Here is a 25021-nt window from a genome sequence, read left to right as displayed (position 1 = left end):
GACCACAGAACCACTGCCCTCTCCCTGTTGCCTCTTGAGATACTTTTACCAACAGAATTAGAGCTCTCTCCCTGTTCCCCCTTGAGATATTCATACCACAGAACCACTGCCCTCTCCCTGTTACCTCTTGAGATACTCTTACCAACAGAATTACAGCTCTCTCCCTGTTGCCTCTTGAGATGCTCAGATCAACACAATCACTGCTCTCTCACTGTTCCCTCTTCAAATGCTCAGACCAACAAAACTACTGACTTCTCCCTGTTCCTTCGTGAGATGCCTAGACCAACAGGACAACTACCTTCTCCCTGTTCCCTCTTGAGATGCTCAGACCATCAGAATCACTGCTGTCTCCCTGTTCCCTCTTGAGATGCTTAGACCAACAGAACCACTGCTCTCTCCTTGTTCCCTCCTGAGATGCTCAGACCAACAGAACCACTGCTCTCTCCCACTCTTCCTTCTTGAGATGCTCAGACCAACAGAACCACTGCCTTCTCCCTGTTCCCTTTTGAGGTGCTCAGACCAACAGGATCACTGCTCTCTCACTGTGCCTTCTTGAGATGCTCGGACCAACAGAACTACTGCTCTCTCACTATTCTCTCTTAAGATAATCAGACCGACCTCACAGGATTTTTGTGAAGATTCATTAAGAAACTTCCAGAAATCTTCCCTTAATAATGTATGTATATTACCAAGAGTAGATCACTTGCTTCCAAGTTCCCAAAGTGACTTTGAATCACAGATAACTATAACAATCTATATTCCCATGAGTGCTATATGACCTTAAAGTATTTTTTCTTACTGTTTTACTACTTACAAAGATAAAATGACAGTTTTTAGAAAATTAAAAAAAAATACAAGAGAGAAAAAAATCAGTCCCGAGACTAACTACTAAGTCAGCTACTGTCAAGGATTTGATGGACATCCTTCCAAAGCTGGCCGTATAATATATGGATATATATGTATGACCATATATGTATATAATCTGCACATAAATGGGATCAAAATATACATGCTGTTTTACAAGCTGTTTTTTTCAACAATATGCCAAAAAGATTTTTTAAGACAGTGTACAGACAGATACACACACACACACACACACATTCACACACACACACACATAATCTTATTTAAGAGCCATGTAGTAATCTATTATGTGGGATTTTTCACAATATATTTAACTGATTTCCTATTGATAAGCAACAAGATTTCTTCCACTGTTCACTATTATAAACATGGGTGTGATGCCATCTCCTTGTGTTTACATCCTTTCTTACTTAGCTGAGTACCCCCTTTGGAAAGATTTCTTAGAAATGGGATTGTTAAAGGCAACACATGCAAAATTTTGATATTGCCAGATTTCTCTCCAAAAAGGCACCACCAATCTATATTCCCATGAGTGGTGTATGTCCTTTCCTAAACCAGAAAGAATTACATGGTTAAAACTAAAAAGCATGAGCCAATCAAGGCTGTAGGGAAAGAAGTTAGTGAGGATCTGATGGCAGCATCCAGAGGAGAGATTGCCATGGGGAATCTGAATTCATGCATTGGCAATGAGGCAGCAATATGGAAAAAGAGAGTAGAGTATTCCAAGTATTGTTAATAGTTTCTGATACTATCATCTGCTTTGGTTCAAATAAGTTATGAGCTGCTGCTTACAGTCACGTTTAAGAATAAGGATTAATGAACATGTAAGTAGTAGCCTTGTGTATGTCATAAGAATAAGAATTAATGAACATGTAAGCAGTAGCCTTGTGTATGTCACCATATAATATGCTCTAAATGATGCACTCAAATTACCATATATCAGCACCCACTCCATTTAAAGACAAAGTGTTGAGGATACTGAAAGCACTAAACCTGAGTTGCCAGGCTGCAGTAAAGATTTCCAGTTATCTATATATCTATTATCTATCAATCATTTATGTGTCTGTCTATCTATGTATCCATCTACATATCTATATATCTATGTATCTAGCATCTATCATGTATCTATATATCTATGTATGTATGTATGTTTGTATGTATGTGTCTATCACCCAACCATCTAATAAAAAATGCCCAACTTGTATATCAGTTAACCTTCAATTCTACAGACATTGAAAAATAACATTCCCTGGTATAGGTTAATAAAAAGGATGCTGAATCTAAAAAGATACTTAAATTAAGGCAAATGATGTGTTGCAAAGACTTTGACTCTTCAGACTAGGGTAAAAAATTACAATTACTAAAGCTAACTTGAATACACTTTGCAGCTCAAACTAAGACATGCATTAACCAATAGTTGATTGTGTTGACTGAAGAGAAAAATCCTAAGTGGGAAACTACTCAAGCAAGTGTTTGTCTGAGTGAGTTTCCCTAGAAGCGGAGACTCAGATGATGATTCTTGAGCAAGTGTTCTATTCAGAAAACAGCTATGAGGAAGTGAGGGAAGCGGGACGGGACAAAAGAGGCCAGGCAGACATGTGGCTTCAGCTGAAGACTAATATTAGCTTGATTCCATAGGCAGCTCAACAGCTTGAGTAATATCACAAACATGTCTTACCTTGAGGCAAGGAGGATGGGATTTTCTGTCCCTGTATCAGTTACTCATGGCTGTAAAGTGCCTCATGAACATCCGCCAGGGTATTTCTGGATGAGGCACTCAATGCTGCAGAGAAACATGCCTCGGTGGGCTGTTGTTGTCCAACACTCACTGCAGCTGGGGATGGGTGTGTGGGCTGGTGGAGGGGGATCAGGATGAGATACCACAAACACCTAATACTACCCATCCCTTGCCATGCTCAGACCCACTTGCTTTTCACATTAAGGTCACTTTCTTTGGGCATGCCTTTGCCAGGATTGTGGTTAGTCAAAATTTCTGAGTACACTTACAAGGAAAGGGTCAATTAGATAAACTGGTAGCCCCTACTGCTGATTAATTAACAGTACTTAATTAGATGAAGAGAAGGGAACAGCATTGTGGAAGTACAGTTTGCCATGAGGCCATCAGTGATATTTATCATCTCCCTCTACTATTACTGCTCCGGATACACCTTCAGCTCAACCAGCACTTCCTAGTAAAGGTGGCTCACCTGGTGATGGGAGAATCATTTCCTCAGCCCTTAGTTACCATTCCCTTATTCGACTTTGGATGCTGTACTTGAATATACAGAATATGAAGTCAACATAGGTTTTGCAAGATGTGCTCCAGAGAATCACCCGGATGCCAGACTGTTTTCTCCTGCCCCCATTTATAGCAGCTGTCCTACATGCCCCCGACACTCAGGTTTGTTTACTCTACTGGATGGCATATTTGTTCTTTGACTATAGGTCTACAGACAACAGCTACGTTTAGTGGAACTCTCACTGCATCCTCTAGTAGAAGCAACTACTCCCAGAGGACCAAAACCTCTAGACTCACAGAGTATAAAGGTATAGGCATGAGAAGCACAGATTTTCTGTCCCTGGGAGTGATGGTGAGAGACACCACTCCAACTTCCACTCCTTGGTTACTGGGCCAAATGTATTCTACCAAGTGAGGAACAGCACTCTACAATGGCCACATTGGTTGCCTCCTGAAGTACCTGATAGGATGGTGCCTAAAGGATATATGGCAGTAATACTCATAGTAACTAGGGAATGGAAATACTATCTTTCCAGGTAAAGGAATTCTGCATGAGTCACCGAAAGCACATACTACATGATTTTAGACATTGCTCAAGATTTTATATAGATTCTTCGTATCAATGAACAGTTGGTTCCACTCTTAACAATAATATTTCAAAACTAACATCAGCCTATTATTTAGTTTTCACTCATTTATTCAGCATTTGTTGAATATCTCCTATCGACCAGGCACCTATTCTAAGCACGAGAGATTCAGTAATAAGTAGATAGCCTCTTGACAAATAGTTAACAAAGAAATAAAGAGATAATTAGCATGCATTTTGATAATAGTCACAATAGGAGTGTGAACTGATATTTGAACTTGAATGTGATGATTGAATAGGCATTTTCCAGGTGGAGAAGGAAGGGCAAAGAAACAGCAAGAAACACCAAGTGGTAAATGTTAAGGTTCTTAGAGAAGAACACATGTCAATGGTGGAGCACAGGTTGTTTATATGTCCACATTTCCAAAAATGTGTATCATGGTACAAACCCCTAGAGAGATGCTCTTGGGAGAAAAGCTTCCAAGTCAAATATGTTTGGGAAAGTCAGCTCACAGCCCCTTATAATCAGTTCCAAAATCCAAACATCTCAGAAAAACAATTTGTGTAATTCTTCAGGCTGTAAAACCTTACCTGAACTGATGTGAGACTATTTTTGGTCTTTATTTATCTCAATATGATGGTCATATATTTCAATACAGAAATAGCAATGTGTTTGATTGCTAGGAAGTGTCATTTGATAGTGGTATATATACCAACTATTCACCTTTCTAAATATCTAAAACTTTCTGAATTCCAAACACATCTAGTCTGAAAGATTTTTGGATAAAGGACTGTGAACCTGCACAATTTCCTCTTAGAGAGTTACAATGCAAACTAACAGTTTCTAAGTTCTTCAGCAAATTAACTAAATCTATTTCCCCTAGTATTTCCAACATTGATTAACTTTTAAACATTTAAGCTCCCCTTTTGCTTACAAAACATCTACTAACATCCCAAGAAAAATTATAATTAATATCCCAAGGGATGAGTTTAGGAAATACTATTTAGTATAAGCACTGAGCAGTCAGCTGAAGTCTAAGTAAAAGGGAAACAATTGCATTGCTTTCCAGAATGATAAGTCTGTTTTCAATAAAGATAGCAGACTGATGCGTACTTCTGGTTAGGAGATTTTTGCGTAGTGCAGGCAAGAAAGAATATAAGCTTGAACCAAGACATTCTGAATGGCATATATTTAAGTGGAGAGATCCAAATATGGGGACAATTTCAGGGTGAATTGATAGCTTTTGGAATTTGATAAGTTATAGAGGGAAAAGAAAAATGGAGAGTTGATTGTAATTCTGGGTTTTCTAAATTGAGAGAATAGATGAATGACAATGCTATCCACTGGGCTAGGGACTCAATCAGTGCATAGGAAAGATTGCAAACAAGGTGTAAAGTTTCAGGTGTCTGGTAAAGTGTAGGCGCCGAAGCATAAGGAAAATAGGCAATGCTTCTCAGAGAAGCAATTAGTCTGCTAATATGGAGCTGGGATCCACCTATTAATATAATGGTGTGAGAGAGTGTAAGAGTTGAAAAAGCCATCAGCGGCAGAATAATAAAGCCAAGAATGCAGAACAATAAAGCCAAGACTAAAAACTTGTAATGCATTGGCATGGATAAGAGGAGAAGAATTGGAGGAAGCGTTACTTAAGGAGAAATAAGAGTGCTGAGAGAGGCGTTAGCAGAAGCACAGGAGCTACAAGGATTTGGTCGTGGGTGTTCCCCACTGCATGAGTCAAGGGTGGAGAGGCCTGAAATAGATCATGGCATTGGATAACTATCAGGTCACTGATGACACAGGCAGGAGCTGCCCCTGTGTTTGTGTTTGACACAAAAACTAGATCCAAGTGGGTTGAGGAGTGCTTTAGTGAGCTTTGGTTTCTGTAACAAATACCATCAACCAGATGGCGTAAATAGCATAAATTTATTTTTTCACAGTTCTGCAGACTGCAAAGTTCAAGATCAAGGTCTAAACTTGATCTTGGGCTTGGTCTGGGAGAAGAAGGAAGAAGGTGAATTTGGGGCTTGTTCTAGTTTGCTCTGGAGATGAGGTAGACAAAAATTGAGTTAATTGTATCTTCAATGGTGGCAGTTTCCTTGAAACTGACATTAGACCTGAAATTTAATTGAACCAGACAACAGATAATAATGATGTTTCCTTTCCATGTTTTGAAGTAGGTGCCATGTAAAAAACAAAGAGAGCGTGTCTACACTATGTGGCAGCAGTTCAGTTGGACTACACATCCATAAAGGATATGTATTGCTTAAACATTTAAATAAACTTCTTATCAACCTATGAAATAGATACACAATTATGTAAGATTAAAAGCTTACCCCCATTGCCACCACTTTTCAGACAGGAGATAATACAGTGAAATTTCCTGTCCTCAAACCCACCAATCATCCTACACTTATTTCATATCTCAAAGGTTGGTGCCATCTGAATAGGCAGGGCACCATCTGCCCCATCCTCACCCTCACATAATGGAGAGGTTGGTAATAACCAGTACATCAGAAGGAATGAGTCTTAGCTTAATTCTGCTACACATGAATGGAGAAACACCTGTACAGCTGTTTGTAATGTCGTGAGAGGTGAGAACTTTGAGCAGAATGAAAGGAAGGAGAGTTAAAAGCATTGAAAGGATTCTGTGGAATAACGCTTTCAGAGTCAGGTAGCTCTCTGTGTAGCTGGGGGAAAAAGACCCATTGATTCTTTTTTTTTTTTTTTTTTTTTTCCAACTCACCATCTAGTCCATATTCGCTGTGTACCCACAGTTTGTCAGGTACTGAGGTAGGCACAGGGAATACAATTGCTCTTGAGGTAAGCACGACTGTTGTTAAATAAGCAATTACAATAAAGTGAGATGTTGTGATAAGGATGCCTGGGTATTAAGAAAGCATAGAACAGAGGGATTTAAATAGGTTGTGGCATTTAGAATTCACAGGGTAAACAGTAGTTAATTAGACGAAGAGAAAGGGGCAACATTCCAGAAGTGCAACTGAGCAAGAAGTAGAGGCCCAGATATGTGAAGGAGAACAGAAAGAGTTCCAATATACCCAGGGAGGGAAGGCCCCCCACCCCCCCCACACACATGCATGCACACACATGCACATGCGCACGCACACACATGCACACACACATACACACACATCCAAAACAGCTGGGTCTGATTGAAAGAGAGAAAACAAACAAAGCCAAGGTAGGAAAGTTGGCCATGGCCAAGTCGAAGATGACTTTTTAACTCAAATTAAGGTATTTGAACCACATCGTATGGCTGTAATAGAATCAGATTTGCAGGACAAGATTAGAATTGCATCTTAGGAAAAGCATCTATGTTAAGGAGGCAGGAGGGATTAGAACTGATGAGCCTGGCCCCAGGGTGATGAGAGTGGAGAGCTGGAGTGGGCAGAGGCTGGTGACCCAGAGCACTTCAGAGCAAACAAGCATTACCCATTTGAGTTGTGCAGATCAGGGTGCAACACCAACACAACTTCCTCTACACCTGTGGCTCTTCTCCTAGGGTCTTAATGGCCTAGGGACTGTACTGGGAGGGGTGCCAATTAACCACCTGTGATGTCTAAACGACTTGCTGCTGCAATATCTACCTTTACTCTTTGCATTGTGTGGTTTGAGTGTGTGACTGTTTGTGTCATTTTGTTTTTCTCCTGCGAATGTTAAAATCTGTTTTGTACTACTGAGGAATTTAGTTTGGCTCATGGAGATTGACTCTAAAGCAGAGGCCTGGAAGCAGCCAAGCTTAACCCACCCAGTGCTGCAGAACAGAGTGATCAATAATCTGGTCAGCCAACAGGAACAAATGTGATGAGGAGGAAACGCACGACCAGAGGCCTGGTGCTGAGCTGGAATCGTGGTGAAGCAAAGATGACAGATGCTACTGTTTTCTGCCAAAGACCCATTCCAAACCCATTCGTGCATCGTGTAAGGATGAGCGTGCAAAAATCACCATAAAAACAAAGGCAGCCTGTTGGGCTGGGCCTGGTGATTCGGGCGACTGGGGCTGCCTGCACGCTGTGCACTTCTGTGCCTGCCGGGGTCTGGGGTGGCCAATCTGGTCTGGTCAGACCTTCACTCCTCTCCTGTTCCTTTGTCTGTATGCTGGTGGCAGGGGATCTGCAGCCATCCTGCCTCTGTTGGAGAAGAACCACAAAAAAGAGCAGAGACTCAGCCCTAGCAACAGAGGCTCTGCAAATCAGTGTACCCCAGAGGTAGGGCAACAGAACTGCTGCTGTTACTCATATAAGCCTGGAAAAGTCAAGTCCATCTCAATCTGCAAGTGTTTAAACAGAGACATTGAGCACATCAGGTCGCCATGAAAAAGATGGCTATTAAAAGCAACTTCATGTTTGACCACTTTGAAATTTCCTACTGAATACCACTGAGGTTGACCTGATGGTGGGCAGGGAGGGTGATTTTAACATGCAGCTTCCTCTTATAAAACCCGGGCCTGGGAGTTATTAAAGATGGGGTGGAACCTTTTCATCTTTACTAACTGTTTATTAACACATGGTTAGCACTCTGTAGTCCATTTGTATCCCCACAAATAGAGGGCAGATGGCATGCCACTGCTGAACCGGATTCCAGGCTTCACCTCACTTGCTTTATTCTAATGAGCTCCAGGTCGTGGGTGAGCAGAGGGATTTGCTGTGCTTGTATGACCTTCTCAGGGGATGTGTTGAGAAACAGTTCTGGAATCTCTACACAGCAACACACTGAGGGGCTGGGGTCTTGATTCACATAGGGCCTCTCTGGAAGGAACTGATGTTCCAGATCTGCTGCTGCCACAGGCAACCAGAAGCACCTGCCTCCCGGAGTGTGTCCTAGAGAACACTGGCTTTGGCACTAGGCATAACCTGCATGGACACCTGTCCACAGCCATACGGTGGGAGGGAGGCAGATTCCCCTGGCCAGAGCTGGGCCTGCTGGAAAGAAGCCTTTGACCCAGAAGCTGCTCGGCTGTCTGGTCCGCTACTGGCCCTGCGGCACTCCCCAGCCATGCTCAACTCTTTCTCTCCTCTTTCTATCAGCACTGCTTCCCAGTAAGAGATACCAGAGGGAGGACAGTCAATCCCCTGATAGGAAAGCAAGAACATTAGGGTCACCAGGAATTAAACAGAGGTGTGATAGCATGACCCCGTAAGGAGACTGAAAGCAAAGAGATAGCAGCCAGAGTGAACTCAGTGCAATGCCAGCAATTCAAGGCAACGTCAAACCATGTGGTCTCAGCAGATGCCCACTCCAACATAGAGAGGCAGCCAGAGAGGCTTCAGGGTTTCCTACCGAGGTTAGGGCCTTGGAAGAATGCTGATAAAGAGCTAATCACAGAAAGACAGGGAGGGCCATTTAGTCTAGGCTTCAAATTCAGACTTTTGATATTATCTTCAACTGAGTTTATTTAGTCACTGAAATACAGTGACTGGATTGGAAGAAGATATCTATGTTTTCATAGTCAATATTTTCATAAGTTCTGGCTGCCTTGTGAATAGCTCAATATATTTTACTTTTCGAAATAAATGTGCTAAATGTAAACATTTAAAAATGAACCACAGAATTTATAGTACTCTTTTGATATATCTTTATGTTTTATACCTGGAGTTTTAACAAAATCAAAGTAGCCTTAGTCTCTCTTAAACTCTGAGAGATCCTGGTTTTTCCTCCCTCTCACCCTCCCAAAATAAATTAGACATTTTTCATTTTATTCAAAATTAAGGCAATGCCTAACTAACACTTAGAGCTAACCAACTAATGCCTGAATTGTAGAATCTGAAAACATCAACTTGTGACCAACTTAGCAACTTAGCACAAAGCCAAATGTGTCCCCATATGGCACAACAGGAAGATCATTGGAAATTTAAAAAGACGCACCTGCTCTGGCCCTGAGTTTGCCACTAACCAGGTGCGTGTCTAGATGATGTTCTTATGCTTCTGTGAGCCTCCGTTTTCTCACCTATGAGACATCACAGGGGAGAATTGAATTAATCATGTCAAATGCCCTGCACAGGACTTGGCCCATAGAGGCCCATTTTCCTCTCTTTTTCTATTTTTGGGACTCACTCTTCTTTTCTCTTAAGATGTGAAAGTTTCAAACTCTAACACCTTCTATTTTCAAAAGAAATCTAAATAGTGATTTTTGCTTTCTCTATGCCACAGATGATGTCATCGTTCTTTATTCCTTAAAGGCAGACCTTGATCTATGACATTACAGCTGTGGCCCATAAAACAAATGTAGGAAGGAACCCCTCATACACAGGCAATTGCCAAGGTGGCCAGAAGCCACTCCACCAGAAAAAAGGGTCTCATCAGATTCTCCTTCCACCTGGCCTTGTCCAGCAAAATCCTGAACAATCCTTCCAGCCCAACCCAAAAGTCTCCTTCTGTCACTTGGCCTCTGATAATCAACCTTTTCAGAAGCGAATGTCCCCTCTCCAGGGCACCCTTGGTCACATGCATGCTCCCTTTGGTGTAACAAGCAACTTGGAGAAGGGACCAGGTGCCCTTAGGTTTCCGTGATGTCACCTTCTCTTTGTCTCCAACCTCCTGCATTGCAGACTGCTCATCCTCCTGCATTTCCTCTTTGAGGTGCCTAGAGGAGACCAAGGGAAACACTGTGAGCATTTGTATTCAAGCCACATATGAAACTTTAAATGCACACAATGTCACTGCTTCGTTTGGATAAACAATAAGCACGATGCAATAAACTTTCTACAACAATAAACACCTAACCTATTGATAGCAGGTTGAAGAGAAAAAAAGTTTTCTGTTTGTAGCTTCAACACTAAAGAAGCCAAGGTAGGTTATAAACTATAGCTATTTTTGAAGTATATAAGGCGTTAATTAAAAGCACTATTGAGTAAATGGCTAGAATAAATGAGACATTTCAAGTATGGAAGATATATGAGCTAAGGAGAGACAACCGAGATTGCAACGAGGGACATATATAATTTACTGACATAAAAGAGACTCACCGAATAAAGCCAAACCTCTCCACTCTTGTGTTTATAAAAGAGGGTAGAAGCCAGAAGTGGACATATGGTGTCCCTGAGGAGGAAAGAAGACAGATGCAAAATAAGTTATGTTCTTGCCACAACAGGTGATCAAGAAATTTATAAATTTTGAATTAATAACCAAGCCAACTCCAAGGCCAAAAAGAAAACTGTCACAGTATTTTGAGGGCAGTGGCAAAAGAAAAAAGAATATCAACGCTTACGAGAAAAAGTCAAAGTTTAACACCTGGAAAAAGCATCTTTCCCTTAAACCTGGAGACTTAGCTGACTTTGTAGAAAGCGTCCCTTTGGGGATGTAGTATTGTACCCCTTCCCCCGTTTTCTCTGGTCAGGACACCGGAGGCAACTCTTAAAGGACTTGAAGACCAGCCAAACTGTCATTTGACCACAATGAGAGGAGCAAGGAAAGGCTGAGGAGGGGGCGGGGTGACGGGAAGCCTGTCCTGGGGTTTAGAAAAGATTGAAAAGACAAACAAGAGAGAAAGGGCTGTAGGAGGAAGAGGAAGCAGCAGGACCCTTAGCAAGAACATTTTGGATTATGAAAGTGGAACACTTTGCTACTCCAGGTTCCTAGGAGTGAAGAGCACAAAATAAGGCAAAATATATAAATATGTCCATGTTGTAAGTTATTTATGTTAAAAATAATATAGGATGGGTTGGGGATAGTGGCTCACGCCTGTAATCCCAGCACTTTGGGAGACTGAAGCGGGCAGATCACTTGAGGTCAGGAGTTTGAAACCAGCCTGGCCAACATGGTGAAAACCCATCTCTACTAAAAATACAAAAATTAACTGGGTGTGGTGGTGCACACCTGTAATCCCAGCTACTCGGGAGGCTGAGGCAGGAGAATTGCTTGAACCTGGGAGGCAGAGGTTGCAGGGAGCCAAGATCATGCCACTGCATTCCAGCCTGGACAACAGTGAGACTGTCTCAAAAAAAAAAGAAAAAAATAATAATATGTTTAGATCAATTGATTAATCGAAATGCATACTGCAACCATTTTAGGTAACATTTTATAGATTTTCCTAAAACAAAACAAAACAAAACAACAACTAAGGCTACCTGAGAGCTCACAAACCCCGAGCACTGTGCTGAGGGCTGGACTCATTCAATTTTCAAAGTAGCTCCATGAGCGAGGAGTTTTATTTATCCCCTTTTACCAGATGCCAAAGAAGTTTTGCTTTTGCCAGAGCTGTCCATTACGATTTATAAGGAAATAACTCACAAATCCTCCCTCTTTGTGGCACCTGCAGGTTACTGGATATTCAGTCAAAGCCTCAAAAATGGAATGGGATCCCGGGTCTAGTCTACCTTGAGAATGGATAAACCTGGCACTGGCATGCTATGGCCACATACAGCATATGGTTATGTGCAGGAGAGGGAGAGGTTATGCCCACTTGAGTACTTCGGGCAAAACCAGCACCCACTTGAAGCAGAGGGAGGAAAAAGGGACGCTTACGCTTACGTTTCCCCTGTTGCTACTTGAATGGCTGACTGCACTGAGGCAGCAGCGATGCGTGGGCCCTTCCAGTCTTCCGTAGGAGCTCCCCATCCGGCCATTCGTGGAATCACCTGAGGAACTTCGCAAGCCCAGATTCTGATGCCCCAGTGTAGACCCTCAGAAAGACCCAGGCAGAAGGGCCAGGGCTGAGGACACTATAACCTGAAGGACACCCTGGTGTGATTCTGACACTTGGCCATGTGTGTGAACACAAACCCAGTTTCTGGGGATAAGTTGAGAATAATGTTGATGTCTCTGAATTTTCTTTTCATGTTTTCTTCAAGTTAGCATGAAAAATAGTTAACAAAGAGAGAGGTAACAACTGACATCTCTCAGTTGCTTAGTTTGCTCCAGGCACTGAGCTAAGGACTTACTGTGAATTACCTCATTTAATCACAATGATAAATTTATGAGGTACTACAATTATTATCCCTCTTGTACCAATGACAAAACTACGGCTTAGAGCAGTTAAGGAATTTGGCCAAGGTTAAGCATTAATTAGATTCAAAATATCCAAGGGAGTAAAACTAAAACCTGAAAGGGGTTTAGTAAAGTATTTATGAAATTGAGACGGACTCTTCACCACTCTTGGTTTTTGCGGCATATTCCTGAGCTCCAGTTATTTAATGTAACCTAAATGTGAAGGTCCTCATTTGTAAAGTGGGTGCAGACTGACCTCATTCCCTGGAACAGGCTTGCCTCCTTGAGGCAATTCAGAGATGAGGAGGATGTTTAGAAGGCATTTCTGCAAAATCCTGGTGTGAAGTCAAGTAAGCTGAATCTGAGAACAACCTTGGTTTGAATTTAAGCAAAAGAAGCAAACCACTGATATTCTTTGGAAGACCTGCTAAATAACCACACTTTGGAAATGTTGATCTGACAATTTTTAAAAAGCGTAGCATAGCCAATCCCTAGTTGACCAAGTGCATGTTTATCCCATTAGAATCAAGTGGGTTCTAAACGCTTGAAAACAAGTATTTCCTGAGAACAGTCCTTGGGGAGAGTTATTTTGGCAATGGAAAGATTTCTGAATGTAACCCCAAATCTGTAGAACTGTAAACAAATCATACCATAATGCCATCAAGACTTTTTTTGGTAAAAGTTCAATAAATGCTGTTTAGTGAGAGTCAAATTCCCAGGCACTGACAAATGTAACAGTGACCCCTCAATTACAATGCCCTCTCATCCACCAGATGATAAGCCAGTGGCTAGGAAAGCCAGCCATCCCCCAATGAATGGTCCTGGCCACTTGAGAATAGTCATTGAATGCTTGTAATAGCCCACTACAGAGAGCAGGGAGGAATCTAGAATTCATAGGAAGTTTCCTAGAGATAGCTCAATCCTTTAGGAAGGTGAACTAGTCAAATACAAACTAAAATCATAAATAATGACATTTTGGTTTGGCTATGGTGTAACAGAAGACTTTCTGGAGTTTCTCACAGCCTGTAAATATTGACTGATCCCATAAAGTCCAAGGATTTTTCACAAGGAACAAGTCCAAGAATGACTCCCCTAATTACGGTAGTTATTTTTATGTAAATAAAATAAGCACACGTTCATTCATTCTCAACTTACCAGCAGAAATGCCATGGACACAATATTAGAAATGGTATAATTTTTGCAGTGTTCTGGTGGAGAAACGTGACTTTTGGAATCAAGCAAACATGACCTGTTTTTTAAGTTCTGGATTCTCCCTCTTAAAATGTGTAAGTTTATGTGTCTTACTTCTCCAACCATCGGTCACTTTCTCTGTGCAAATGGAGGCAATGGTACACAGTATTGGAGGGCTCTGGTTGAGGGGATGGCTGAGTCATGGCTATGCACTGCCTGTCAAGCTCAATGTGATGCTCAGTGAACACCAGTTGCTTTCTGTGACTTTCTGAAATGCTTCATCTTCCATTTTAACACCACCACTGTCTACCATCACAGTTGATACATCTGAGATAGTCAGCAAAAAGAACTGCATTTGTTTCAGAAACACCAGAATTATGGAAATAATAATATACCTAAATGGAGTGACGAATTTGAACTGGGCCTGAGCAAAAAATTATCCTGCAAAAGCTTGCTATCTCCATTTTTCTCCCCTCTCAAATTACTCAAAAGATTTGGTTTTGATTAAAATATAACATTTGAAATTTTCTTTAACATTTAATGTTAAAAGAAATGGCAAATGTTCAGTTATTTTTAAGTATTTTTGGGATTATATATTTCAAGTGTTTTTAAATGGGTGTGATACATTTTGCTTCCTCACAACAAATTTTAACATGTGTTATTCAACTTTGCTTTCACAATTCATCTTCTTCTGAAAAAAAAAAAAATCTTAAAAAGTTTCCTTAGGACTAAGACAAGACAGGGAAAACTTTCACTCTAGGAAAATAATATCAGATTTGACATAAATTAGATGCTTGCCAGTAACTAAACCACACCTGTCAAATAAGATGTTAAAATATGAAATAGAATATTAGCAAAAGTTGATTTTGCTAGTGATGGAGCATTGGATTTAACTGTGTTGCAACCAAAGGGAAGGGGAATTTGAAGGCAGATCTTAGTTGAAGAAGCAAATATTCATACTATAAGGAGATTAACTATCAGAGTTTTCACTGTACCTTCTTTCCCAAGTAACTTTTGGAATTAAAGAAAAGAATATAGCTAATATCTCTGCAAAAAAAAAAAAAAATGCATTACTCTTACGATGCTTTTACTTAGCAATACCTGCAAAACTATAGAGTGCAAAAGAAGCAAAAATACAAGTAGCAAGTACAAATAAAAATAAGAAAGCAATCACAACACGATGGGATAAGGGATTCTATAATTGCATTGGTGCACTGTGAGATTAGCTAGGAGGGCACCTAATGTAAAGCAAAGTGGAACTTGAACATTCGAGATCATTTCCAAACATGCATTTTATTGCTCCTCAATTTGTGCTTAGTTCTCCTTGGATGTATACACCAGTGTTTCTCAAGCTTTTTTATTTTTTGAGACGTAGTCTCTCTCTGTCACCTTGGAGTGGGCTGGAGTGCAGTGGCATGATCACAGCTTACTGCAGCCTCTAACTCTTAGGCTCAATGATCTTCCCATCTATAGGTGTGTGGCCCATCTAATATGTATATATATTTTGTAGAGATGAGGTCCTGGGCTCAAGTCATCCTGTCTACTTATCCTCCCAAAGTACTGGGATTACAAGCATAAGCCACCATATATGGCCATGTTTCTCAAGCTTTAGTGGGCATGGAATCAACTGGGCATTTTGCTAATATCTGATTATATACATCTAGGGTGAAATTTGAGATTTTGCATTTCTAACTAGCTCCAGGTGATACCGAAGCCGATGGTTCCTGGACCACACTGTGAGTAGCAAGAGTGTAAACAGCACTTGTGGATTATGCCTGTTATTACAGCCTCTTCTAGAATTGTCCCTAGAGCTCCAAATAGCAAATAAGACTTTCTCAAACACAGGCAGGCCCATGTTTGTAAATAAGTCTTAATAATATTAACATTGGGGAAAATGTGCTATTCACTTATCTTTTCTAGTACCTACAGATGTATAACCCTCAAATATAGAAGGAAAGTTGGTCAAGTGAATTAGATTATTTTACCAGGATTTTAAGTCCTCTGAGTTTTCACTCCAAGGCAGATGTATGATGACTGGCATTATTTTCTAGGCAGATTTTCCTTTTGTGTTGGGACAACAAGCCAGATTTGCTTTTAAAAATTAGGTAAAAGCTAAAGTAAATGTCAACTTTAAGAAAACATTTGGATTTGCTGATATGAAGCCCTCATACCCCTTTGGAAGAAAGTATATAAATACATAACAACATTTTCTAAAAGCAATCTGGTAATATGTCATACATGCCATAAGGAATTTTTACCCTTTTACTATAGCAACGTGTACTAAAGAAATCCCAAAATATAGGGGAAAGTTTTCCACACAAAGATGTTCATCACAATGACATTACTCATAGCAGAAATTTGGAAACATCCTAAAGTTCTAAACATCATGCAGTGATTAAGTAAATCACACAATGACTCAAAGGGATATTATTTGGTTTCTGAAGAGTATTGTTAAAGCAGTTCTTGAAACACGTAAAATATACTTCATGTTACATGAAATTAGTAAAATGCAGTATCATATTGAGAATTTTTACAATATGAAAAGAGAAAAATGCACATGTATAGAGATATATGTTATATGTGATGTGTGCACAGCCCAGAGAGTGCTGATCATATAACAATTTATGTGGATGGTGCTTCCTTGGATCACACAGTGTGCAACTTGCACAGCTGAATATGTCGGCCCCGTTTCTAACCTACAGATCAAGAATCAAGAATGAGTACACCAGATATCAGCAATCTTTGGAGGATGATATATATTTTAATATTTTCCTAATTTTTCCAAATTGTTTTGTAATAATCATGCCCACTTTCGTAAGTAGAAGCAATGAAAATAATTGTATTAAAATTTGAAGAAATGGCTGGGCACAATGGCTCACGCCTGTAATCCCAGCACTTTGGGAAGATGAGGCAGGTGGATCTCTTGAGGTCAGGCATTTCAGACGAGCCTGGCCAGCATGGTGAAACCTCGTCTCTACTAAAAATACAAAATAGCCCAGTGTGGTAGTGTGCGCCTGTAATCCCAGCTACTGGGGAGGCTGAAGCAGGAGAATCACATGAGCCCAGGAGGCGGAGGCTGCAGTGAGCCAAGATCACACCACTGCAGAAAAATTTGAAGAAAAAAGCAGATCCGTTTGTTCTCCCATTATTAGACCTCTATCTGAAAGTATATCAATATGAATTCTGTAAGTCTTACAATAATAATGTTTTATTCTAATTTAAGCAGATTAGAGGTGTTTTTCCCTCTTTGATTTCCCTAAAGACATATGACACAGGACTGAATTTCTCTTTGGATCATAGTCAAACAAATCTTTATTGAGTGCCAGGCACAGGGTTTACATGGCTGATTTCATGTAATCTCAACATTGTACTATAGATAGTATTACCATCACCAATTCACACACTGGAAAGAAAAAAAAGATACTCACTGATTCAACCATTCTTTCTTGGCTTTTCCAAGTTACTTCCTTCTGAATATTGGTGGGTAGGAAGCTGCAGTAAAAGAATGAGAGTGGGGAAAGGTGGGCTAAGAAATCTCACTTGTCAGGTAAGTAAATAAGACCCTCCTATGCAAGGGGGGCAAAGTAGTTGTTTAGAAGAAACTTCAGCTGAAGAGAGCTTGATACTGACTTTGTTGAGAGAGCCTGATGTTGATATTGTTGAGAGAGCTGGACCAGAAGACAGAAGAGATGGCTGAAATCCCACTTCACTTCTTACTAGCTGGGAGATCTTGGACAAGTCCTTAATCCTTCTGTACCTCAATGCCCTTACAAAGTTATTTAGAAGCTCAAAGGAGGGAATATAAGCACATATGAGATCTCGGTAAGTGGCAAAGGGAAGTGGTGGTGATCGCCTCTCCTCCTCTATATATCTTGGACATGCTGCAAATATCCTACTTATCTTACCAGAAGCCTAAAATTCAGGACTCAGTGGCAATTAAAGGTCTAGTATGAATATCTATGGTTAACAGCCTTCAAGAAGGCCACACAAAAACACGGACTGGGTAAGTTCTCTGAGGGAAGGAACATCAGTAGAAGGGCTGAGACCAAGAACAGTGCATTCCTTGGGGAGCATTCTTCCTGAGAAAGGCCTTGGTGGAGTAACTGTGAACTGGGAAGAAATGTGTTATATTTCCAGGATTTTAGGAAACCTGTCCAAGGAAGAACCAAGAAAGAGGGTTAAATGCAAATCAAAGAGGGGGAAAGCCCTAGAATCAGGAGACCTGGAGACTAGTTCATCTCTACCCACTACTATAGCGCAGGACTCTGGGCCAATTATTCTGCTGATCCAGACCCCGTTTTCCATATCTGCAGAACAGACCAAGTCATCTGTACACTCAGTTTTAGTTTCACAGCTTTGTTATGTCTGCCTTTCTGTAATTTGGTGTCCAATAGTGTTATAATAAGATCAATAAAAAATGTCTGAAGCATGGTTGGGAGAGCTCCCACACAGGCTGTGGCAGCTTCCTAACCCCGGTGATGTTTCTACCAGTTATTTGTTGTATGGGAAAAGCTATGAATTCATTTTCCTCCTGTACAATATTTTAAGGATCCAATAATCTCTAGGGGTCAGCAGATCCACTAGCTTTAAGCGAATATTAGTCTGTGATTTTGGGCAAGATGCAGGGCATTGCTCATAGAGCGAGCTAATGCAGTAGGGTGGGGAGACAGATGCTCCAGGTCCTTATACAGAGGCATCCATTAAGGGGTAATGAGAAAAGAAAGTGGTCAAGATCAAGGACGGATTTGTATACAGTGGAGTAGCACTGTGCATATAGGCAGGAAGGAACCAAGGGAAATGCTTTCAGAAAAGAAAAGGTGCAAGACTGGAAGGTTACTGAGGAAAGAAATGCTTCTTCTTCTTCTTTATTTTTTATTATGGCTTCCCAGGACCAGAGAGTCTGCAGTGTCACAGACACACATAAGCAATGCAAACAACATGAATACTTGTGCAGTGAATGAAGAGGGTCGAGAGGACACCTTAAGCATTGAATGGAAGCGTGGCTTCTTAACAAAGTAGAATCTTCTCTTAAAATTGATAGATACGGAAACAAATAAGAAGTAGGAGAAATAAGGAGGAAAATAATAAGAACATCTTATATGATCAGATCAGGTAGGTAACCACAATAAGTTCCCTAAGAGCAGAAAGACGACAGGATGGGAAGTCACAGTAGGCCCCTCATTTTCCTTTTCTTGTCAATCGTTTAGACGTTTATCTCTTTACTGTTCAGAGGAGACAAACATCTTCGGGTGAAGAAAAGATCATCAAATTCCCAAGAGATAACTGTGCTCATGCTGCCTCCATCAGAACAGATAGGTCTGGACCTTCGCTGATCTCAGTTTCATCATCCAGTCTTCACTGGTCGGCTTGAGCCCTGATGTTGGAAGGATTTCAGAAAGTGAAGAATCAGAGCAGAATGTGGGCAGAGAATATTTCCAGAGGATTTCTTGTTCCATGGAAACTTTGAAGTGAGTCCACTTTTCTCCATCTCAAAAACCAGGTAATGAATGCCTCAGTCAGCTATCTCACGAATGATCTCACCCATATCAGTCCATAGTTTCTTAATAGATTCCAGCAAGAGGAATCTCTTCTAACTTAAGATGCTCATTCCCAAACTTACCTCTTATGCTTAGACCCCCCGAAATTCCGCATACCAAACTCTTAACCCATTCTCTCACCCTCTTCGCCAAAAATCTAACAAAATGTCTTGAAAAGGTTCCTAACACATTTTTCTTTTAACCTCCTCCTCTCGCATACAACCCCACTCCTCCCCCCTTATCATATCAACGTTCGAAAGACCTCTAAAACTCATCTTTTTTTCTCTAAATTTAGGCGTTTGCTAAACTGAATTTAACTCTCACAATCTCACCAACCCCTAGCCAGCACCCCTTTTTTCATTCCATCAGCCATCCCAACTGAACCTGTACCTCCAACACTTCAAAAAATCCAGTTTTATTCCCTTCTCTTTTCTGTCGAAATATGCCGCTCTTAAGAACCGGCAAACAAAAACACTTTACTTCCATACAGTCCATCAGCCTTCCCTCCGCTCTCAATCACTCAAAATCTCGGTTCCCAGTCTCTTAAGAGAATCTTGGCACTACCTCTGAATCACATACCTGCCGCATAAATGCCACTGAAAGGGGAAAGTGGTTTAGTAAAACTACTTATATGCAGCTCCCCTCCTAAAGTGCCCTGTGAATAGCTTTTATTAAGCAAGATTAAAATTGCTCATTATCCCAAAATAACTTCGGTGCATGTGATGTTATAAAAAAAGCATACACCGTAATCAGTTTGACATTTTTGGAATTTCGAAAGGTAATTAGGCTCTCTTTGAAAAAAAAAAAAAAAAAAATCTGCTATTGTGAGCATTTCCAGTGAAGCATAGTCCTCTTTTTCATAGATCTTTAGCTTGCATGAGCTTATCTCTAAAGTGACTGATGTTAGTACATGATCAAATACAGGGGAATTTGCCTTTAAAGGACAGATTGATGATACAAGCTAGAAAGATGTTTGAGGATAGGTACTTGGGAAATTTGTTGTAGGTGCCATTCACTGGTCTATCCCAATGTGTTGTGTTTCGATGCTGGGTTTTCAAGTCCAGCATCCCTGGAATTAAATCTAGTCCACGTACCAGGATGAGGAAAACTGGAATTAAATCTAGTCCACAAACTAGGATATGACCTCAGGAAAACTACTCTTGCTTCTCACATCTTGGTTTTCTCCTCTATAAAAGAAGGATGACAACTAACAGGACCATATGTCCCAGTTTGCCCTTGAGAATCTATTTATGCATGTTATCAGGTCTAATTATTAATAATGAGTCCTTTCAGCTTTCAAAAGTGTCCCAGTTTGCATGACAGATTATAAACTAACTCTAAGACAAACCTTAGTAGTGTTCTTAGGAAGATTCCCTGCTTCCAATTTCTGGCACATCATTAGCATCAAACATATCCTTCAAATAGAGTCCTCTTGTGCTGGTCTCCCAAACTGATGGAGAGAACTAAGTAGATCTTCCATACAAAGGCCCAGCATATGATATATATTAAGTACTCAATAAATATTAGTTACTATTAATTTGCCATGTGTGTATTTCATGATATTTTACCTACTCTGACAATATCTGTGTGTATGGAGTTCAGACCTATCTAGAAAGTTGGAATTTGTCAAAAAGGCTTAAAGATGGAACTACTGGTCATTTTCTAGATGACTGATCCAGGAATTCCTAGTTCCACTTGGTCCAGGACAGATACACAGACTTCTTTAGCTGGAGAGAGTCTGTGTTCATAGCCTAAACAAAATTTTCAAAGGTACCTTGTATCTACAAAAAGGAAAGAAACACTGATCTTCTCAGTGTCTCTTTAAGGAACCCAACAGGTGAGGTGTCTGGGCCTGACTCAGAGGATCAGTCAGGGGAAGACAAAGAGAAAAGCGCATTTCTTTGAATTTTAACCTAGGTGTTCTTCTCACTATACATCATTAAGAGAGATAATTTTATGTATCTTTAAATAACAAAAAGGAAAGATTGCACTTTGGAAATACAACATTCAGGCCAGGTGCAGCAGCTCATGCCTGCAATCCTAGCACTTTGGACAGTCGAGACGGCAGGATCGCTTGAGCCCAGGTGTTCGAAACCGGCCTGGGCAACATAGTGAGACTTTGTCTCTGCCAAAAATACATAAATAATGCTACCTTCAGACTTCTGGTTTCCAGTCCAGCATGTAAGAACCCTTCACGTTTTTGTGAATTTTACCTACAGGAGCATGACCAGATTCTCACAGTGACTATCAGAGAAAAATCTCCTCCTGCTTCTAGCATAGGGCAGAGAAAAGGAACTGCTGAAATATGCCAGAGCATTCTGTTCTCCTTAACAAGGCCTGCCCTTAAGAGAAACTTTTTTTACCAGAGCCTACAAGAGTAGGATTTTATCAGAGCCTAATAGACCTGCGGAAGAGAAGTGCCTAACTCCAGCCCACTCTAGCAATCCTGTTCCACATCAAGGGAAGGAGAGGAAACAGTGGCACTCGTGAAGTTCCCGATTCGGAGGCAAAGGCTCACTCAAAGACTGAGACACACTCATGGGGCTATCTAGCATCCTTCTCCACCCACACGCCTCACCACTACATGACTAGCAGCCTATTGACAGCACTTCTTTTTACCCAACACTATGTTTATCAAGAGAAAACTAGAAGGGAGACTAAAAGGCAAAAAACAGCTTAAAGAGGCTGAGCAAGCTTAAGAACCAGACTCAGATATGGCAGAGATGTTGGAATTATCAGACAAGAAATTTAACAGAACTATGATTAATATCCTAAGCTCTCTAAAAGATAAAGCAGATCTCATGCAAAAATAGATGGGCATCATAAATGGAGAGATGCAAATTCTAAGAAAAAAATCAAAAGGCAATGCTAGAGCTCAAAAACCCTGTAACAGAAATAAGGAATATCTTTAATGGACTTATTATTGGACTTAACATGGCTAAGGAAAGAATCTTGGAAGGTAAACACATGACAAGAGAAACTTCCAAAACTCAATAGGAAAGAGAAAAAAGAATGAAAAAAATGGAAATTACCCTGTAACAGAAACGAAGAATGCTTTTGATGGGCGCATCAGTAGACTAGACACAGCTGAGAAAAGAAAATCTGAGACTGATGCTAGGTCAATAAGATAATTCCAAACAGAAAAGCAAATAGAAAAATAACTGAAAAAAAGCAATACAATATCCAAGAATTGTGGGACAACAAAAAAAGGTATAATTACACATAATGGTACTACCAGAAGGTGAAGAGATAAAGGAACAAAAATATTTGAAGAAATATTTAAATCATTTAATTTCACACACCGAACCACACATTCAGGAAGCTCAGAGAATACACACACACACACACACGTATATTTATATGATGGCTCATACAGCAGTGGAAGATTGCTTGAACCCAGGAGTTCAAGACTAGCCTGGGCAATATAGTGAGACCCCCCATCTCTAAATAAAATTTGAAAAATTAACCAAGGGTGGTGGCATGCACCTGTAGTCCCAGCTACTTGGAAGACTGAGGTGAGAGGATCACTTGAACTAAGGAGGTAGAGGATGCAGTGAGCTGTGATAACTGTACTCCAGCCTAGGTGGCAGAGTAAGATCCTGTTTCAACACAAAACAAAACAAAACTACACCTAGACATATCATTGTCAAACTGAAAAGAGAAAAGAAAATTAAAAATCTGGAGGGTAGCTAAAGTGGGGGATAAAACCTTACCTGCAGACAAACAAATGGAAGAATTACATCTAATGTCGCCTAAGAAACTATGCAAATAAAAAGAGAATGCTGTGAAATATTTAAAATGTTGTAAGGAATAAAACCTACCTAGATTTCTGTCCCCTGCTATAGTAATCAAGTATGGTATTGGTGAAAGAATAAATAGATCAATGGAACAGAAGAGAGGGTACAGAAATACACCCATATAAATGTAGCCACCTGATCTTTGACAAAGAAGTAAATGTAACACAATGAGGAAAAGATAGTGTTTTCAACAAAAATACTGGAACATCTGGACATCTACATTTAAAAAAAATTAGTCTTATACCATTTACAAAAAAAAATTAACTCAACATAGATCATAGATCTAAATGTGAAATGCAAAACTATAAAATTCACAGAGTATAACATAGGAAGAAATCTAGGTGACCTTGGGAACAATGACTTTTCATCTACAACACCAAAGGCACAAACCCATTAAAGAAATAACTCATAAGCTAGACTTTATTAAGATTAAAAACTTCTGCTTTGCAAAATACACTGTCAAGAGAATATGAAGACAAGCACAGAATGGGAAAAATACTTGCAAAAAACATGTCTGAAACAGAATGGTAACTCAAAATATACAAAGAATTCATAAACTAAGCAATAAAGGAAATGAATGACCTGGTTAAAAATGGGCAAAAGATCTGAACAGACACGTTACCAAAGAAGTTTATAAATGGTAAATAAGCATATGAAAAGATTCTCAACATCATATGTCAATATGGAATTATTAAAGCAGTGAGATAGCACTACACACCTATTAAATGGCCAAAATCCAAAACATTGATAACACCAAATGCTGCAGAAGATGTGGAGCAACAGGAACTCTTGTTCATTACTGGTGAGGATAAAAAATGATACAACCACTTTGGAAGACAGTTTAGCAGTTTCTTACAAAACTAAACATACTCTTACCATATGATCCAGCAATCGCTCTCCTTGGTCTTTATCCAAATGAGTTGAAAACTTATGTCCACACAAAAACCTGCACAGAAATATGTATAGCAGCTTTATTCATAATTGCCAAAACATGGAAGCAACCAAGTTATTCTTCAGCAGGTGAATGGATAAATAAACTGTGGCACATACCTACAAATGGGGTATTATTCTACAATAAAAACAAATTGAGCTATCAAGTCATCAAAATACATACAGGAAACTTAAATACATGTTGCTAAGTGAGGAGAAGCCAATCTGAAATGGCTACATACTGTGTAATTTCAATGATATGACATTCTGGGAAAGGCAAAATTATGAAGACGGTAAAAGAATCAGTGGTTTCCAAGGGTTAGTGGGGAGGGAGAAATAAATAGGCAAAGCAGAGAAAATATTTAAGGCAGTGATCTTATTTTGTAGAACACTACAATGGTAGCTATACATCATTATGCAATTGTTAAAACCCATAGAATGTACAACACTAAGCATGAACCCTAATGTAAACTATGAACTTTGGGGTAATAATGAAATATCAGTGGATTATAGCAAATATACTACTCTGTATCAAGATTTTGATAGTGGAGGAAGTTGTTTCTACATCAGGGAAGGGGATATGTGGGAAATCTCTGTACCTTCTGATCAATTCTGCTGTGAACCTAAAACTGCTCTAAAAAAATAGTTTGCTTAAAAATAATACCACATTCATTTTAGAATACTTGTCTTCCACCAAAATTGCTTGCCAGTTTAGTTCAGATGTTAAGGATACTCCAGACATGGATTTTGAGGCTTAACTGACTTCTTTGGAAATACTGGCAAGAGTCTTCCAGAATCTGACAATAAATGAACCTTTTCCTTTCTTTCTCAGTGCTATGTCCAAAAAAAAAAAAAAAAAAAAAAAAAAGACTTTCTGTGTTTCCAAGAGTACGTTAATGCTATCTAAGTGAGAGCCATCTAAACAACCAGAAA

This window comes from Rhinopithecus bieti, unplaced genomic scaffold (assembly GCF_001698545.2).
Source record: "Rhinopithecus bieti isolate Rb0 unplaced genomic scaffold, ASM169854v2 scaffold_2439, whole genome shotgun sequence".
In the NCBI taxonomy this organism is placed as follows: domain Eukaryota; kingdom Metazoa; phylum Chordata; class Mammalia; order Primates; family Cercopithecidae; genus Rhinopithecus; species Rhinopithecus bieti.
Note: the sequence above shows the minus strand (reverse complement) of the source record.